Source organism: Vespa crabro, chromosome 12, assembly GCF_910589235.1.
Source record: "Vespa crabro chromosome 12, iyVesCrab1.2, whole genome shotgun sequence".
NCBI lineage: Eukaryota > Metazoa > Arthropoda > Insecta > Hymenoptera > Vespidae > Vespa > Vespa crabro.
The window spans coordinates 2,676,173-2,681,795 of NC_060966.1; the positions used below are offsets into that span (position 1 = coordinate 2,676,173).

Sequence of the window (5,623 nt, forward strand, 5' to 3'; positions counted from 1 at the left end):
TAGCTGTCTTCATAATATCTGATTAGTTCAATAAATTAAGAAATATTTATCATAATACGGAGTCATTCTGATCATTATTCACAATGGTCGAGCACTATAAATTAGTTAATCTGTTTAATCATTTAGCCCATGACATACATATATAATACTTTAATGCTATTTTTGTTACTGTATGCGAGGTTCACACATAAGATTAAGTATATAATTTTTAATAACTTATTGTTATTTATGCTATGTATGTCCAACGTCGCAAACGAGACGTAGGTAATTTATACTTGAATTTTTTTTCATTCGCGTACCGATAAAGAGAAAGCGATTTTTCTTATGGGCTTCGCATTTCTCGTGTTGTTCTTTTGTACAGTTTCTATTCACTATCTAACATATACACATATTTAAGTACATATATTTATGCTTCAAATACATACCTCCCTCAATCTCACAGTTATGTTATTTATGTTAAAGTACTGAATATTACGTCTAATAGCGGATAAGTAAGTGTATATATATATATATATATATATATAAAAAATGTATTTTCCAAACGTATGATTTTCATAAGATAAGATTTTTATATGTCATATCTATTATCTCATTATATGCCATCCCACAAATTTCGTCATGATAGGTCACCAATACCTACGGAACTATAGCCGAAATTTCTAACAGTAATTCCTTCAAAAAATCAAATTAATTATTACTAATAGCTAATTTTAATGTTTAGTTACAATTAATTTTTAAATTATTAATAAAACCTAAACAGAGACAAATTATGAAATTTTAATTATTAATAATAAAGGATTAATACATAATTGAATACTAGCTTATACATCTCCAGTATTAAACTTTTTTAATCTGATAATCTGAAATAGTAATTAATACGAACTGATTTGAAATAATTATTATTTATGTATGTTTTCGTTAACACAAAATACAAACGATAAGAAGAAGAAAAATCTATTGGATCCTTCAATCTTCGGTTATGTGCATACGTTTGAAAATTGAACGCAATGTTCAGGTAGTGATCTTACTCTAAAATCGCCTAATTCAAATATGTTAATATTATTCAAATAACAATCATAAATATTGTTGACTTATAATAATTAATTACTTATTTATAAATTGTTAACTGATTATTAATGATTTAGCAATGATTAGATCTAAATACTGTATAAACTTCTTATTTAAATAATTAATTATTTCGTTTTTGTAAGGATATTCATCATCCCCAGTTTTACAATGCTTTACGCAAACAATGAAAACAAACGTATTTTTTGACCGATTTAGATAGAGAAGATCTCATTTTAAAGAAGAATGTTTAGGTATAGAACTCACTTTTTCGAAATTTTCCAAAAGCTTTATTTTCTATGAAAAAAATGGTGTTAAAAAATGATGTTCTTTCTAGAATAGTTTATGCAGAAATATGAAGCTTTTTCAAAAATTTCAAACAGTGAGGTCCTAGATTAAACCTTCATTTCCAAAATGGGGCTTTAATTAAGAAATATGCTTTGTTTAAAAATTGTTGAATTGCTATTTCGACATTTTTTGAAAAGAAAAAGTTTTGTACACTGTCCTCCCTGTGAAATCTGCGCCAAAAGAGAAGTTGGTACCTCCACGACTGATTTTCATATCTACACTGGAATGATTTGTTTCGGTTTAGTAAACGATAGCTCGCTTGTTTGTTTGCATAAACTGATGATGCTAAGATTTTCTGAACGCTAAGAAATGCGTTTCACGATGTTCTTATGGAGAAACAAAGGACATTTTCATGAACTTTCGACAAGTGTCTTTACGGCGAAAATGAGGAAATGCGTGTTCAATCGTTCATGTCAATGGATCTGAATTTTTAAGATATTGTTAAATTTTAGAAAATTTTGTAGTTCCTTTTATATTTTATAAACTAAATCGTAGAGTTTTTATAAGCAATATGTAATACATTGACAAACATCTAGATTAATAATTCTGAAATCGTAGATTCTCTGAGGCTGAATGATTCCGTTGTTTCTTTTTATTTTTTTGTTGTATCAATGTAAAAGAAAATAATCGAATAATTTATATTTTGATTTTTTTATTTGATACTTTAATAGGACGTTACTATCCAATATTTTATATTTATTTCCGCCACTGATAGTTGATGTGATCTAGATTGCCGATTGATTTTCCAATAATAATAATTAGTAGTAGATTAAAGATCAAAATACGAGTTCGTTTTCACATTATTTTTTATGAATTTCTCTGTAGGAGTAATTACTATTACTACTACTATTACTATAATAACACATAATATAACAATATAATAATAGGAAGAATAATAAAAAGAAGGAAAAGTAAAAGAATATACTTACACTTATCACATGTGTCCTCTGTCCAAAATTGTTTATTCCCGTAAAGTTTGTTATCTTCCGATTCGTAATTCCGCGCATATTTTAGAAACACAACATGCTTAGGACGTTTAATCTGAGATTTTCAAATAGCAAAGTACCACCAGTGCTTTTACTATTATAATATAAAATAAACATAATGTATGTAATACTTAAATACGTATTTATTATTATTGAATTATAATCAGTAATAGACTACTACTACTACTAGTATATTTATAATAAGTAATAGAGTATTAATACTACTAGTAGTAGTAGTAATAGTTGTACAACAGAACAATAGAAGTAATAGTTGAAATAGTATAGAGTGGAATAGTCATGAAAAGAAAATCACGTGAAAAATACGCTCGAAGGTAGAGTGGAAATGAATTCATGTTTTAATTTATATTAAAATAATATAATATATAAGTTTTCACTATTTATTTTTAGCAAAATATTCTACAAAATCTTATTTTTTAACCTATATTTATATACTAATTATAACAATTATATTTATTATTCTTTATGCAATTGCGGAACAAATGCGTACCAACGTTATATCTAATTCGGATCGCTACGAAACCACCTAAAAGCGACCATCTAAAAAAGATCTACATTTAAGAGATTGAAAAGTGTGAGGTCACAGCCTACTAACATCACCTATTCTATACCAACCGAAACTCATTGATATGTTATAACCAATGCAAGCTTATACAATTATTGGACAGACGCATGGTGGGAACAGTCATCACCACTTTCATTTGTAGTTGATATTTTGTTCATAGTTGTCGCCGCAGTCAGGCACGTTGTGAAAGGTGAGATAGATTTTTAAGGTTCGTATTTCTTTTTATTTTATTTCTTTTATTTCCAAAACACATTTCAAACAGATATTCAGTAAGACGTTTTTACTTGGTATATTAAAAGGTGGGAAGGTCAAAAGATTTTTAGAAAGAATAATAACGAATCTGAGTCACAATACTGCAGAGAGTTGACAAAATGTTTTGAAAGAAGTATCCCGTTAATATTCTATTATTGGTATATAGTTCATTAGCAAGCGAAATAGAATTTAATAAATATTCCGTCAAATAAATAATTCTTTTATTGCTTTTGTTAAACGCAAGTTCTTTCATTTATTTTTAATAAGAAATTAGAAGATGATACTGACTTTATTATTATTATTAAGTGAAATATTTGCATCAAAAGTGTATCTTATCTTTATTTTCAAATTATGTCAATGTATGACTGTACGTAATATGCAACGTTTCAGAATTGGCCAACCGTTGAAATTATTTCATTTAAGAATGAAAGATGTTGACGTCGATCCAGAAATGTATCATTATGCACTGGATTATTACTATACTAAGGAAATGAACGCAATAAAGGAATATTCCATTGTGTAATAGATTGGACTGGCTTTCAATTGGTATGTACCAAGAGTTTGTGTTTTCATCTCGATTCTGACTCATGTTCTCGCAGGTTATTACTAGACCCTCAATGAGAATGTTGCCACGATAAGATCATGCTTTAGCATTGTTCCATCCTCCATGATTACTGGATTTTTATTGGGTAAGAAAGGATGTTATTTGTATAAAAATAGGAAAGAAAAACATCTTAGAATTCAAGAATATCATTCGATAATATGTATTCGTCAGTTAGTCGATGGTTTCTCGTCTGAAAGATTCATTATGCACATAAAGATTAAGAAAAGCAAGAGAACTATTCAAGAGATCATCTGAAGGGATATCGAAGAATATAGCTGCAGTAAATATGTATAGATGAAAGAGAGTAGATTTATCTATCGAATCTGCTAGTCTAATAACAATCGTAAAGGAGGAGAAAAGCAGTTTATTACAAATAATACTTGAGAAGAATTGACACTGAAAAATTTGTGGAAACCAATGGTAAGAAAGCTCATGTTGGTTCATTGTCATGGAGTTTTGTTTCATCAATCATGCGGAACATATTTTCTGCTAATTGAATATGGAAATTGGTTTGTTTCATGGTGGTAGAATGATCGTTTATGAAAGAAGAATAAGATGCGTACCACGTTTTTGTATTAATCTTGCTATAGCAATCTATCTTCACACGTACGTTTATCTATTATCTGAAAAAGTCGTTAAATTTCATAATAATCTTGATGGATACTTTTCATTTGGATATATATGTAGGTTACATATGGTGACTGATATCTTTCCATTTTTATCATTTTGTTTTTCTTCTTATCTTTGTGTGCTTATATATGAACTTTTTCTGTTATTAAAAGTATTTTATGTTAATGATTTGTATCAACGTAAATACAATATATAATATGCCATATATAAAGCATCGATAGGATTATTAAAGTGAGATAAATTAATCGTCCTGAATATTTACGATTTCTAATAAAATTTTCTTCTGCGATTTAGAGAAAAAGGGAAAGGACGTGTAAGTTAGCAATATTATTAGAACAATAAACAGAAAAATATTCATTATTGCATAATCCTGTTGAGTTACCATATGTAATACGTCGAATCGATATAAATAATTGATATAAAAAAAATAATTCGACATGATTTGCTTCAATTATTGATCATTACGTAAATACGTACGATAATTCATATATAATAATCACATATACATGTTACTTCTTCTTTCTCTTATTTCATCTCTCTCTCTCTCTCTCGCTCTCTGACCCCTTCTTTCAGACCCATCTCATATTATTCACCATTCTCTTTTTGTCTTCGCTACCTTTTCTTGCTCGTCGCATAATTGATTCCTTTTTCCGATTGCTTTATTCGATAGCTTCTTTTATTATTCAGAACGCATTGTTATAAAATATAACATTGATAAGTGGAAAAATTTGAATAAAGAATTTAAAAAATAAATCATATACTTTTATTGATTCTTTTACCACTATTAATTATATGGAACTGTCATTAGAACATTCATACTGACTTCTTAGGATCAGACGAAGATATCCTCTGTGCAAATCGGCCGTCATGACTAGCAATTTCTAATGGCCCTAAAATGTTTCTAATTAAATGTCCGCCGTTCATCGACAATCTATGTCAATCTATGTCTTACCCATTTTACCAGGGATATTTAACAAAGATTACTGTTTACCGATTCTAGTAGATTTCTTTCTATATTTTTTTTATAATAGAGCAATGTTAAAAAAGTTATTCGTTATCGATTGATGATAATGTATCAGTCAACAACAAAGAAATCTTCTTTTGTACTATGTTCATGTACAGAGCTCTTTGTTATTAACTAACAGTTAATTATAT

At 28.1% G+C, this 5,623-nt stretch overlaps 1 long non-coding RNA gene across 1 annotated transcript; it reads left to right on the plus strand.

Moving 5' to 3' along the window:
* Positions 1-3,145: 3,145 nt before the first annotated feature.
* LOC124428290 lies at positions 3,146-5,291 on the plus strand. Its single transcript, XR_006943124.1, has 4 exons — positions 3,146-3,190; positions 3,625-3,780; positions 3,834-3,923; positions 4,010-5,291. It is a non-coding gene; the product is annotated as an uncharacterized LOC124428290 (long non-coding RNA).
* Positions 5,292-5,623: the final 332 nt, after the last annotated feature.